This window comes from Microcaecilia unicolor, chromosome 1, assembly GCF_901765095.1.
Source record: "Microcaecilia unicolor chromosome 1, aMicUni1.1, whole genome shotgun sequence".
NCBI classification, from domain to species: domain Eukaryota; kingdom Metazoa; phylum Chordata; class Amphibia; order Gymnophiona; family Siphonopidae; genus Microcaecilia; species Microcaecilia unicolor.
The window spans coordinates 91,635,844-91,651,007 of NC_044031.1; the positions used below are offsets into that span (position 1 = coordinate 91,635,844).

Consider the following 15,164-nt stretch of genomic DNA (forward strand, 5'->3'; position numbering starts at 1 on the left):
TTTCTTCAATTTTTAAATCACTACACTGGTTCCCTACTCAATGCCATATTGAGTTTAAGATTTTGTTGCTTGTTTTTAAGGCTTTTAATAATTATGCTTCTCCTACTCTATGTTCTACTCTGAGATTTTACCAGCCAACACGTTCCATGAGATCCTCTCAGAAAAGCCTCCTAGATGTACCATCTCATCGCCTTGTGCAATTGGAGGAATACAGATCTTCTACCTATTTATATTATAGGCCGAAAATTGTAGAATACTCTGCTCGTTGAACTTTGTACATTACAAAATGTAACACAATTCAAGAAGGAACTGAAAACTTACTTTTTTCTTCAAGTACATGGGTCAGTGGAGCAATGAAGACAACAGCTGAAGTTTTGATTATGTTGCTGCTGTGAATTCTGATGTTGTGATTTTACAGGATTTTGTTTGTTTTTTGTAACATCATTGTTTACTTCTTTGTGATGCTCTTTTTATTATGTATGTGACTTGTTCCTCACTATGGGGGCCTTTTACAAAGGCGCGGGAGGGCTAACGCCCGGTTAGCGCACACCCAATTGGCACTACCGCCTCACCTCCCCCTGACACCTCGCCACACCCCACAACAGCAATTACCTTTGCTGGCGGGGGTCCCTCGCTGGTCTCCTCGCCTCTCCCCGCAGCCTCGCTGCAGGACGTCAGGAGGAAGAAAACACAGATCAGTGAACGTGGCGTGCCGGAGACCGGCGCTGAAGAAGTCTTCAACTGGCAGGGGTTGGGGACCCCTACCAGCAAAGGTATTTGGTGGGGTGCGGCAGGGGGGAGCGGCGAGGCGGTGGGGGGGAGGCGAGGAGACCTGTACTGAAGAAGGCTTCGGCTGGCGGGGGTTGGGGACCCCCACCAGCAAAAGCAGGGGCTCGGACTAAATCTGGTGGGCCCAGGCCCCCGTGGCCCCACCGAGCTACGCCCCTGCCTAACACACTCACAGGAAAGCCTCTTTCTTCCACAGCTAGATGGGCACATGCTGTGGAACCCACATATTCCTTCAGTCACATTTTAAATGGCAGCTGAATCTTCATTTTTTAATGCAAATTTGGGGATATGATAAGTTCTGTTTTTCTTCAATTGCCTTCATTTAAGAAGCCTCGGAAAAGAAATGTTCACAAAATCATATTTATGTATACAAATGATAAAGGGCACATCTAATTCTTTGAAAATTAGCGTCTCTTGCAAAGGTCCAAATCTTTTGTATCAAAATGGGGGAAATTTCAGCATTAAGAATGGATGTCCAGTGATCAATACAAAGTCATGCCATTTTTATGCATTATTACCTCACATTATTTACTTATTTATTATTTATTTTAGGTCATTTATACCCCGCCTTTTGCCGCAGTTTTGCAGCCCCAAAGCGGCTTACAATGAACTTATAAAATAAATTTATAACAAGGAGAACTGAAACGGAGAGAGGAAGGGAAGAAGGGAATATAAATACAATCTGAAAATAAATTAATAAGAAGGCAGGGAAAGGAAAGCAAAAAAGAGGAGGAAGGAAGGAAAAAAAGTCGAAAATCAGGTCTTGACTCGCTGAGTCTTGGTAAGGCAGGCGAACAGGATAGCAAGCCGAGAGGGTGGTAACAGATGCTCCGCTGCTCCAACGGTTCCATCACACGCCATGGCCTGCTGGGCCGCTCTCCTTAGTCCCCAGGCGCCAAAACCGCAGCGGCAATCAGCTGACAGGAGGGAGGTTGCGGCAGAGAACAGCTGACCTCATTACTAGCTTTAATCGTAGCTTCATCACATGCTTCAGGCATTACACATATAACTTGGACTTTATTGTATTCTTGAGAATTTAGGAGCCCTTTAACTAACATACAGCAAGGGGTGTCCAATCTTGGTCCTCGAGGGCCACAATTCAGTTGGGTTTCAGGATTTCCACAATGAAGATGCATAACATCTGTCTGCATGTATTGCCTACACTGTATGCAAATAGATCTCATGCATGTTGTCATGGGCAAGGGAGAATCTGGCATAGCTTAGCTCCCCCTCCCAGACACAAGTAATATGGAACAGTTCTTAGAAATATGCCAAGGAGCTTTATTACAGTTCTCAAACAAAACACAGCCTTCACTTTTGGCAGATATTCTCATTGCAGTTTCCAAACAATAAGCACAGCTTCAGATTTGGCAGATATATTCTCTCTGCAGTTTCCAAACAATAAACACAGCTTCAGATTTGGCAGATATATTCCCACTGCAGTTTCCAAACAATAAACACAAAGTCCTCAAACATAACATTCTGTGCAGTCCCCTGTTCTTCTTCCTTTCAGCACAGTTCAAACACAAAGCAAATACAGCCCTGACTTTCAGAGCTTAGGCATGTGGGCTGAGCAGCCAGGCCTCACCTCCTTCCAAGGGCCTAGGCCTTCCCCAGCTTCCTGGTCCAGCATCCTGTTTGGGGTCCTCCAAGCCCTGAATTAGGAAACCCGCTTATTCCTGCTGGCTACCACCACCCACAACTCCTTAGTCCAGCCTTTACTTTAAGGTCCTTTTTGCCCTGGATTGGGTAGGAAAAGTCCATAGACCATTATTAAAATGGACTTGGGGATAATCCACTGCTTATTTCTGGGATAAGCAGCATAAAATGTTTTGTACTTTTTTGGGATCTTGCCAAGTATTTGTGACCTGGATTGGCCACTGTTGGAAACAGGATACTGGGCTTGATGGACCTTTGGTCTGTCCCAGTATGGCAATGCTTATGTTCCTATGTACTTAGCCCATTTACTCTTGCTGGCTATCAGTGTCTACACAGACTTTTGATCCAGCCTTCACTTTAGGGTCCTCTTTGTCCTGGTTGGGTAGCCTGTTTACTCCTGCTGGCAAGTTGCTATGAGGGAGCTCTTTCCTCTAGTTCCTTCTCTCTCCCAGGGTTCTCCTTCCTCTGTCCCTTTAGCTCCCTCCTTTCTACTCCGGAGTTCTCAAACCAGTGGCGTACCTAGGGTAGTTGACACCCGGGGCCGGTCACCCCCCCCCCCCCCCAAATCCAGTACTAGGCATACCGAGAATACAAAACATCAGGACCTATACAGCGATTCTACCATACCATAAGCAGTAATTTCTACGAGTCACACAAGGAAAAGGAAAGCATCTTAAACGCTACAGTGAGCACTAGAACATCAATTCGCCTATTGTAAAACGTAACCAGACAGAATAGTACAGATCGTCGATCCTGCACAGTCAATGTCAACTGAAAGCCATGTCTTTTTCACAAACACAGATACACCCTAATCCACTATAGAATAAGTAGTAATATTTAAACTTTCTATTTAGACAAAAATTAAACTGAACCCCCAAGATGCCAGACTCTGCATACAATGCAACACCACAGAAACAGAAAACGTCCCCTAGTACTGTGCAAAATATAAAGACAGCAGATGTAAATTTGAAAAAACTAACAAATACCAGTCACCACTTTACAAATTAACAAATAGAAATAAAACAAATAATATCATTTTATTGGACTGTTAGCTTTCAGAGGCCAAAATCTCCTTCCTCAGGTCAATACAGTATAGTGCTGTTACATTATCCTATCCTGACCTGAGGAAGGGGGTTTTGTTCTCTGAAAGTTAAGTCAAAATGTATTAAAATTAGTCCAATAAAAGATGACCTTATTTACATGTTCTACTTATAAACATTTATTAACACAGCTACAATACTATATCCTAAAGCAAAATAATTAAAATATATATTTACAGTTTGTTGTCTCTGGTTTCTGCTTTCCTCATCTTCTTTTCACTGTCTTCCTTCCATCCAGCATGTCTTCGCTCACTCTCTGCCATCCAGTGTCGGCCCTCTCTAATGTCCCTTCCATCCAGTGTCTGCCCTCTCTCTCTCCCTTCCATCCACATCTGCCCTCTATCTCTGCCCCTTCCATTCACCAATTACCCCAGTCTGCCCTCTTTCTCTCTCCCCCTTCCACCCACCATCTGCCCTTTCTCTCTGCCCCTTCAATCCGTCTGCCCTCCCTCTCCCATCCATCCAAGGTCTGTCCTCCCTCACGCTCCCCACTTCCATCCAGGGTCTGTCCCCTCTCTCTCTGCCCCCTCTTTTCAGCCCCCTTATTCCACCTGCCCCTAGTTCCAGCCCCAGCCCACATCTCCCACATGCCCCCCCTTTTCAGCCCCACTATCCCACCAGTCCCCAGCCCTTTTCTCCCATCAGTCCCGAGCTTCAGCCCCAGTCAGTTCTCCCTGTCCCCTTTAAAGCGCCCAGTTTCAGCCCCTGCCCCGTTTCAGCCCCCAGTTCCAGTACTAGCCCCCTTATCCCAAATACCCTCCTTTTCAGCCCCCAGTTCCAGCCCCCTTCATCCACCACATGCCTTGCATCCCCCCCTTTTCAGCCCCAGACCCATTCTTCCACCTGCCCCAGGCATGGACCCATTTTCCCTCCTGCCCTCTTGTCAGACCCCCAGACCCCTTCTCCCATCTGAGCACTCCCCTCCCCAATCCCCTTCTCCCCTATGACCACCTCCACCCTCCCCAATCCCCTTCTTCCCTCTGAGCACGCTCACCCTCCCCAATCCCCTTCTCCCCTCTGAGCTCCCCAATCCCCTTCTCCCCTCTAAGCACCCTCCCCAATCCCCTTCTCCCCTATGAGCACCCCCCACCCTCCCCAATCCCCTTCTCCCCTATGACCACCCTCCCCAATCCCCTTCTCCCCTATGAGCACCCCCACCCTCTCCAATCCCCTTCTCCCCTCTGAGCACCCTCCCCAATCCCCTTCTCCCCTATGACCACCCTCCCCAATCCCCTTCTTCCCTCTGAGCACCCTCACCAATCCCCTTCTCCCCTCTGAGCCCCCCTCTCCCATCTGAGCCCCCCCCCCTCCATCGAGAGGCCTGAGCCCTCTTCACCCTAAAGCCACTACCCTGCTTTTTTTTAAATCCGTGCAGCGATGCAGGCAGCGGCTCGCGTCTGCCCTGCATGAACTGAAAAGAGGAAATCACTTTGCTGACGTCGGGCCTTCCCTCGCTTGTTGTCCTGCCCTCGAGGAAATAGGAAGTTACCTCAAAAGAGGGCGGGACAACAAGCGAGGGAAGGCCCGACGTCAGCAAAGCGATTTCCTCTTTTCAGTTCATGCAGGGCAGACGCGAGGCGCTGCCTGCATCGGCGATCGCTGCATGGATTAAAAAAAAAAGCTGTCGGCTCTCGCGGAGCACCCCCCACCCGCTGACACGAGGGGCGGACCGCCCCCACCGCCCCCCCCCTTGGTACGCCACTGTCTCAAACCCCTCCCTTTGGGGCTCCTCCTTCCCTTGATTGGCAGATATAAGGTTTACCCACACATGTCCTCTTTTTCAGGACACTGCAGGGTGTCTGGGTGGGTTTTGCCAGCCTGCCTATTTGTCCGGGTTTGCGGGCTGGTTGGTGGGCAGGCAGGCCTCAGGTTAACATCTCCTCCCCTCCCGAACCTTATCGTAACTGGTGGTCTAGTGGCTTGTTCAGGGTAGGAAAGAGCCCTCTCTTTCCTGCCCAGGGCTGCCACAGACCACTTGCTGCCACATACTGTTCGTTGTTGGCAGTGCTTCAAAATGGCTGCCAAGAGTTCCAGCACATACTCTGCAGGTAAGGCACCATTTCTATTTGCCATTAAAGCACACTAAGTGCAAAAATTAGTTGCTTAGGGCCAGATTCTACATACAGTGCTTAAAAAATCCACACGGAAAACATTTCCGCCTAAGCGTATTCTATAAGCGGCACCTAGATTTAGGAGTAGTATATAGAATAAGCTTAGTCAATATCCTAGCATCTAAAACTACGCGCATCCATTTACATCAAATGAAAACATGGCATAAATCCCGGTGTGTAGATTTATTATTATTATTTGTTGCATTTGTATCCCACATTTTCCCACCTATTTGCAGGCTCAATGTGGCTTACATTATTCCGTAATGGCGATCGTCATTTCCGGAATGAGAAATACAAAGTGGTATTGCATTAAAGTTCATAAGTGACAGAGTATATAGGCGCACTGGGCCATATTCTATAACAATGCGTGTAAATTTTGGAGCACCCATTATCCCGCCGTAACCATGCCCCTTTTTGCCTGCACACATTAAAATTTAGGTGCAGTACATTAGAGAATACGCTTAGTGATTGTGCACGTAAATTCTAATTATTGCCAATTAGTGCTCATTATTGCTTAAGTGCTGTTAATAATGCTGATTGGCCTGTTAAGCCAAATAAGTTACGTGCATTGTTATAGAATACGCTTGGATTTTGGCACGGAACGCTAGGCAAGATATATAGAATCCATGGGTTAGCCCTTTAAATTTATTTTTTTTTCTTACATGATTATATTGTTTACACCAAGCACTATATATGACAGGGATCAATTTATAAAGCTGGTAGTCAATATGGTTTTTCATGCCACCCAGGGTATTAAAAAAAATATGTATATGCCATGCTGTTTTACACATTACAGTGCTAAATATATGTACCATATATATATGTACAAGTCTATCTCATATTTAAGTCAAGCACGATTTTGGGTCTAAAAATGGCCAAAACTGTTGTGACCCGTTCATAAGTTGAGGGTCCCCTCCAGTCCCCCAGCTCTCACCAGGTCCAGCACACCTCTCTCCCTCTCCTCTCACCCTCTCTCTCAAGACCACCCACATAGCACCCCCCCTAATCTACCTTAAAATATCTCTTTCTCTCTCTTTTTAGGTCACTGGGAGCAGCAGCGATACACATAGGTTATCTGTTCAGAAACTTTCATCTAACGCATCCCACCCTCTCTAATGCAACTTCATGTTTCCATACAGGTGGGCTGAACCACAGAAAAAGTTCCAGATCAGGCTGCAAACAGTGTATATGTATTGCTACTACTGCCAGCAACCTCTAAAAACAGAGAGAAAGGCATTTTAAGGTAAACTAAGGGGGGGGGGGGAGGGTTGAGAGGGAGAATACTGAACTGTGGCTGGGCAGGGGGAGGCTAAGAGAAAGAGGGAAGCTGGACTGCAGGGAAGGGGGACGGGGAGTAGAAGGAAAGATACCTTTCCATGAAAACTGACCCATGGATAAAATGACCCTGTTTTAATGAAGCCATTTTAAAGTCTACATTTCTTAATACATGAGTATATGTGGTAACCACTGGCAATCATGCACATAACAGTGATATTCAGCAGCTATACAGACAGCTTATGCATTTTCCTTTACAGATGCCAAATATTACTGTTATATGAAGAATTTATGGTTCCCATCCTTGTTCTTCCCTAGCTGTAACCGAGCCTTACACAAACAGTGGCAAAGCAGACAGATTGGTGGTTGATGGACATATATGCATGCTGGCTGCCAGTGAAAATTGCCCCTATGGATTTCAACCAAAAGATAAGGTGAAATTTTTAAAATAAATAAATCACCACCATGGAGGGAAAGCTAAGAGAGTATTCAGGATTTGCCAGTTGAGTTTGGGGTTCAATTCAAAACTTTCCTTCTCACATTTAAGGCCCATCACATGGGTGCGCTTGTCTATCTGCATTGTTTAACGACACCTTACACACCCCAGCGTTCCCTCCATGACCACAGATTAGTCCTGCCCAGCCCACGTGTCGCCCATTATGAGACTACTCGCCACTGCGTTTTGTTCTTCACAGTTCCTGCGCTCTGGAGCACACTGCCCTCGACAGCCCAGGTGTCACGACTGTGACTTTATTCCATGCCTACACTCACCTTGCCTCCGGGTGACCGGGCCCTGTGGTTGCTGTGGACTGTTTTTCCCTGTTTCCCTGATGTCTTCCAGGTTCCATTCCGGTCCTGATGTTCCAGCTTTCCAGACTTGCCCCGGTGGTTCTGCTGTCAAGCCTCACTGATGACATCACCTGTAATTGCCTTATTAAGCACCTGGGAAGTTTCAGGTTTTGCCTTTGCAACAGAGGTCTTCAGATGTGCTTTTGTCTGAGAGTGTTTGTTGCTGCTCTAGCTCTGCTAGTATCTGCTTTGTGTGTCCTTAGCTTTAGTTTCTTCGGTTTGTTTTTGCCTTGTGTGTCTTTAACTTTAGTTCCTTGCTGCTGTATCTGCTCTGCCTAGCTTCAGTTCCTTACTGTTTGTTGCTGTTTTGCTCATTGTCAGTTCTATTTATTTATTTGTGGCATTTATACCCTGCTCTTTCCCACTCAATAGCAGGTTCAGTGCGGCTTACAGAGTATGGTACATAGTATCATAGAGATAATACAAAGTATGGTACAAAGTATCATGGAGATAACACATTTATAGAGAGTTTCCCTCCTGCTGTTTCAGCCCTGTGTGTCTTTAACTTTAGTTCCTTGCTGCTGCATCTGCTCTGCCTAGCTCCAGTTCCTTATTGTGTCCCTGATCTGTCTGTCTTCTGCTATAGTTCCCTGCCTGCTTGTTCCACCCTGGTTGTCCTTAGCTTTAGCCCTTCCCCGTTCGTGTCTGCCTTGCCTGAGTACTTCAATCTGGTTCTAGTCCAGTCAAGCCAAGTCCACTCCAGCTTGTGGTTCCAGCCTAGCCAAGCCAAGTCCACTCCAGCTTGTGGTTCCAGTCCAGCCAAGCCAAGTCCGCTCCAGCTTGTGGTTCCAGCCTAGCCAAGCCAAGGTCGCTCCAGCTTGTGGTTCCTGTCCAGCCAAGCCAAGTCCGCTCTAGCTTGTGGTTCCAGTCCAGCCAAGCCAAGACCACTCCAGCTTTTGGTTCCAGTCCAGCCTGTTGGTGTTTGTCCGCGCTTCCCTGTTGGGTGGTCTTCCTGCTGTTGCCGGTCTCTGGCAGCAGCCCAAGGGCTCACTACTCCAGATCGCTTGCAGCGACGTGACACCAGGGAGAAGTTTTCGGGGGGGGGGGGGGGGGCTAGCCCACCGGGTCCTATCTTGTATGATGATTTCTTTTGTACTATTCTATTCTTATGAGTGAGCCCTTTCCTATCAAGATCTGTAGTTCCTTTCCACTTTTTGTTCTACTTAGACTGTAAACTGCCTTAGCTGCTTTGTCAGATAAAGGCAGTATTGTATGTTGGAAATAAGTAAATAAGGGCCTTTTTAGTAAGCCATGTAGGCACCTACGCACACCTAACGCATGTCAATTTGGAATTACTGCCTGGCTACCATATGGCCCAGACGGTAATTTCATTTTTTATGCGTGTCCACTACGCGCGGCAGAAAATATTTTCATTTTCCGGCGCAAGAGCGGTAATCAGCATTTGAACGTGCATTGACCATTACCGCCCTGTTAACACGTCAGACTTTCCCGCTAAGTGAATGGGTGGCGGTACGGTCTCAATCCCAAAATGGAAGTGCGCCAATTTTCATTTTGCTGCACGTCCATTTTTGGCCTTAAAAAAAGAAGGCATTTTTACAGGTGCGCTGAAAAATGCAACTGTGCGCATCCAAAACACACGCCTACACTAGCGCAGGCCACTTTTCAGCGCACTTAGTAAAAGGACTCCTAAATAAATAAAATAAGCATGTAAAAAGTAAAATACACCCTAGTTTAACCTACACTCAACAGTGTGGGGTTTCATTAGATATAGGTGCTCATTTTCAAATCACATAGACTTATGTACCTTTGTAAGTCATAGCACCCTTACAGACAAGCAGGTTGGTGGTTGGACTAAATTTATGGTGGTGTAACAGCAGCTAACTAGAACAAAACTTCTATATGGCCTTTCAAGACCAGGTAAGACTTCAGAAGAGACCTAGATGGTCTCCAAATTTTGTTGGTCATCTATCAATAACCTCTTTGTTGTTTCAACAAACAACATCGTAAGATACAACTGGACTTGTTCCTTTCTGTCTTGCTTCTTTGGTGGGGGGGGGGGGGGGGGGAGGGGAGGGAATTCAGTTTGAAGCATCTCTCCAAGCATGTCTGGAGGAGCAGGAGATGGGTGTTGCAGCAGCGGCACTGGAAGGGCTGAGAGCTGTATATGGGCCTGGGAGGACTAGACATGGCAGGAGATGAGCAAAACAAACATTTTTGGACAAATGGTAAGAAAAATAGATTATAGCTATGATTTTTTTTATGCAATTGAAAAGAATCATATTAGGTATAAAAAGGAGAAATATATTTGCAAAAGCTATCAAGAAATGCACTGAAACTGGAACTAAAGCTTCCCTAATAATACAGCACAAGCCTTCAGTGAACACTGCAGCGTGACTGGGATTAAATATTTCTATAGTATCTATAGCACTGCATTTAATGGCTATTTTAAATGAGTTGCATTTCACCTCTTAAATATGCATCTCACTGTGACAACAATACAAGCTTTTGATGGGACTCAGTCATATATGATATGTAATCCGGGTCTTGCCCCTTGACTAGCTCAGGTCCGCAAAACCCCAGAACTGGATCACAGGGAAAACACCATTTATTCTCTCTCTCTCTCTCCGGTCACAGTGTCACAGGGGATCACACATACATCATACTGAAGTCCAAGTTCACCTGCAGTTGAGCTTGGGAGTGGGTCAATGGTCTGGAATAGAGATCCAGGGAGTTGACAGCTGCACGCAAGGAATTTCATAGAATGCAAACCAATTTTACTGGAACTTCTGCAACCAGCAGTTAACACTCTTTTTAAGACCATTCGTGATAATCCTGGCCCCTCTTCTTCACTCTTAGTATAGTTCACAACTGTACATATTTACACCAACTCTTGTCCTCACCTATCCTGCTATGTCAGGAATAAACCCACTGCTGCTTCTGTTAATCCTGATACCAAACCAGACTCTTTCAGGGACAGACCCTTTAGGCTGTCCTTCCAGCAGTGCACCTCGTAGGGCTACACTCCGGCTTTGAACAGGCTTCCCTTGTTCTGGTTCCCACTTCCAGGCTGGATTTCCCTATTCACCTGAAGCACTATCTCCTTCTCAGTTGCCACTTAGAGGGGCAGCAGCTTTTCTTATAATCAGCCTGTAATTATTTCTCTCACTCCAGGATCCCCCAATACTTCCAAGGGTCCAGGCAAAGGTACAGGCAACCAATGACCAAATGTACCTCACTCCAAGTCTTTTATTATTTCTTAAACTCCATCCCTGATGTCACTCTCTACAGGGAAACACGTTATCTCTGCAACTTATTTCAATACCACTCCCTTGGGCTGGGCTTCCTCCCACCCGGGTACATCTCAATGCTCCAGCCCACTGGCAGGGACCTCCCTCCCCCAAGGTCCTCTGGAACAGTCTTAACAATGCATTCCAACTAAAACTCAATACAGAAAAAACACACTGTCTCATCATCTCATCCCAATACAATACATACAAACCCACAAACATTAACACCCCAGGATACACCCTCCCTGTCTCAGACAGCCTGAAAATTCTCGGAGTAACAATCGACCATAACCTCTCACTAGAGACCCAATGTTTCTCTCAATGTGTTAAGTAGAGGAGTGTGGTAGCCATGTTAGTCCACTCTTAAGGTTATCAATAGAAATCAAACAAAATAAAACATGGAAAAGAAAATAAGATGATACCTTTTTTATTGGACATAACTTAATACATTTCTTGATTACCTTTCGAAGGTTGCCCTTCTTCCTCAGATCGGAAATAAGCAAATGTGCTAGCTGACAGTGTATATAAGTGAAAACATTCAAGCATTACTATGACAGTGTGACAGGGTGGGAGGAGGGGGGTGGGTAGGAAGTATGCATGGGGACATCAAAGCATATCATTGATATTCTAACAGGGTGGGTGTGGATAGGTGAGGGGAGGGTGATTAACAGAGACATACAGCTTAATGGTTTATAATGGGCTAGGAACCCCAGATCCTTGTTATACCCCATTATAAACCATTAAGCTGTATGTCTCTGTTAATCACCCTCCCCTCACCTATCCACACCCACCCTGTTAGAATATCAATGATATGCTTTGATGTCCCCATGCATACTTCCTACCCACCCCCCTCCTCCCACCCTGTCACACTGTCATAGTAATGCTTGAATGTTTTCACTTATATACACTGTCAGCTAGCACATTTGCTTATTTCCGATCTGAGGAAGAAGGGCAACCTTCGAAAGGTAATCAAGAAATGTATTAAGTTATGTCCAATAAAAAAGGTATCATCTTATTTTCTTTTCCATGTTTTATTTTGTTTGATCTCTCAATGTGGAAACTCAAACGCATAAAACCATTCTTCCCGAGGGAAATATTTCGTAACAGTCCATGGTACTAAGCCATGCAGATTACTATAATGGAATCTATGCGGGATGCAAGGATCAAATCAAAAAGAAACTTCAGACGGCCCAAAACACAGCAGCCAGGCTTATAATTGGAAAAACATGTTTTGACAGCAATCAAAGAACATATCACTTTCAAAATCTGCACGACTGTTCATAAAATTATTTACGGCGAGGCACCGGGATACATGACAGACCTCATCAACCTGCCAACCAGGAACACCACAAAATCTGCACGATCATACTTAAACCTCCACTACCCAAGCAGCAAAGGACTCAAATACAAATCCACCTATGCAACCAGCTTTTCCTACCTAAGCGCACAACTATGGAACGCATTGCCAAAAGCAGTAAAAACTACGCTTGACCACCTAAATTTTCGGAAAGCACTAAAGACAGACCTGTTCAGAAGAGCATACCCCACCGACTCAACATAAAAATACTTGTTCACTTGCGACACAATGCAACCAAAGACCGTAACGAACATTACCTGACTCTTTGTCCTCCTTTTCCTCTCATTCCCCCCATCTGTACCTACCATACATGTACCTCATTCTACCACAATATCACTTTGTATTCATTCATACCATGTATTTGTTCAGACCGTAATTGGCTAACGCCGTTAACAGTTATATGTAAGCCACATTGAGCCTGCAAAAGGTGGGAAAATGTGGGATACAAATGTAACAAATAATATTAACACAACTTCTAGAAATACCCATATCATGGGGTATTATAAATATAGAAAGTGAGTGACATCAGATAAATACCTGAATGGACCGTCCAGTCTGCCCAATAGTCACATTCATTCTTAATTCTAGATTAAATCAACAATGAACATGATATTATATACTTGATCATGGCCTTTCTTTGTTGTTTCTAGGATATAGACCGTAAAGTCCGCTCAGCTCTGTCCTTCTGTTCCAACTATTGGAGTTGCCATCAAAGCTTATCCGAATCCATCTTGTCATTTGCTGGACAGTCTGCCTGGCATTGTCCTCATGTTCAAAATTACTGGTGTTTCCTTGAAGCTCTCTACAGCCCATCCTAAACAGAATTGCTATATGAAGGATTCAGCCCGTACCAGTCAGCCCAGCACTGGCCTTAGTTGATACAGCCAGAGTTGCCATCTAAGCACCACTTAACATATGATGAGGTAATATTATTGTTGAGGGAAATATTGCATCTCATTTACATATCAATGTAATTTTAAAAGCATACATCCTAACCCCTTGAACTCCAAGGGGTCAATTCTACAATAGGGTGCCTCCATTTAGGTGCCCCAGTAACATGGGCTAAGAACCTATTCCATATGGACATTATAGCACCCAAATGACCTTATTGATTAATGTAAATTTGGGAGCCCAATAGAAATGTACATTGAGGCACTCCCATTTACACCTGCCATAGACCTGGAATAAAGGGGGGGGGGTGCTAAATGTAGCAGGCATGTGGGTAACTCAGAATATTTTATAAACTGCCCATCTAAATGTCTGCCTCACCTATGGCCCACCCATACTCCACCTATGTGAATGTCCCCTTTACAAACATGCGCTAAGAACATGAGAGTTGCCATACTGGGACAGACCGAAGGTCCATCAAGCCCAGTATCCTGTTTCCAACAGTGGCCAATCCAGGTCACAAGTACCTGGTAAGATCCCAGAACAGTAAAACAAATTTTATGCTGCTTATCTTAGAAATAAGCAGTGGATTTTCCCAAGTCCATCTTAAAATTGGTTTATGGACTTTTCTTTTAGGAAATTATCCAAACCTTTTTAAAACCCTGCTAAGCTAAATGCTGTTACCACATTTTCTAGCAACAAATTAAAGAGTTTAATTACACGCTGAGTGAAAAAAATATTTTCTCCAGTTTTTAAAATTTTACTACTTAGTAGCTTCAATGCGTGCCCATTACTACTTGTATTTTTGGAAAGAGTAAACAAGTGACTCATGTCTATCCTTCCATTTGAATGTTTATTTGTAGAAAAACAGGCGTTTAAATGTCAGTATTCTGCACATTTAAAGCACACAGCTGGTGCGTAAATGTAAGCAACTTGTTACACAATTGGTTTGGGTGTTCCTGACCAAACACCATCCTGAAAGGGTCAAATGACAGAAATGTAAGATCATCAATTACAAAAAGGTAACAGGAAAAGAAAACATTTTCTTCAAATCTTCTGAAGATAAAAATAAATACACAATCAAACAAAAAAATCTGCAAGCTTCATCGTCCTGTGAGTAAAGCTTGTACCATACAGAGAAGACAGGCAACTCCTCCCAAAACATGGCTGACAAAGTGATAGAATAGTTCCAGTATATGGTGGGCAAACATAGGCTGCAACTATTTTACTACTGTGAGGCAGGAGCTTGGGTTCAATTCCAAGCTGGGACTCAGGGTTAGGGATAATGTGCAATACTGGTCAGTGGAAAGGAATCCTAGTCAAGATAGACCACTCCTACATCTTAGCTGTTGCAAGGGTGTAGCAGTGCCATATTAAGGAAGGAACCGTGGTCCACGCCACTCAGGGGACTATTGGGCTCATTTTCGAAAGAGAAGGATGGCCAACTTTTGACATAAATCGGAAGATGGGCGTCCTTCTCACAGGGTCGTCCAAATCGGTATAATCGAAAGCCGATTTTGGATGTCCCCAACTGCTTTCTGTCGCAGGGACGGGCAAAGTTCAAGGGGGCATATCAGAGGCGTAGCGAAGGCGGGACTTGGGCGTGCCTAACACTAGGATGTCCTCGACCCATAATCGAAAGAAACAAGGACGTCCCTGATGAACAATTGGACAACTTTACCTGGTCGTGTTTTTCTTACGACCAAGGCACAAAAAGGTGCCCGAAATGACCAGATGACCATCGGAGAGAATCGGGGATGACCTCCCCTTACTCCCCCAGTGGTCATTAACCCCCTCCCAACCTCAAAAAAACATCTTTCAAAATATTAATTGCCAGCCTCTATGCCAGCCTCAGATGTCATACTCAGGTCCATCACAGCAGTATGCA

General features: G+C 45.1%; 1 protein-coding gene across 1 annotated transcript in view; it reads right to left on the reverse strand.

Moving 5' to 3' along the window:
* The window catches only part of CCNY (cyclin Y), a 598,774-nt gene that overhangs the window by 299,697 nt on the left and 283,913 nt on the right, over positions 1-15,164 (reverse strand). The gene's annotated exons all lie outside the window — the stretch shown is intronic.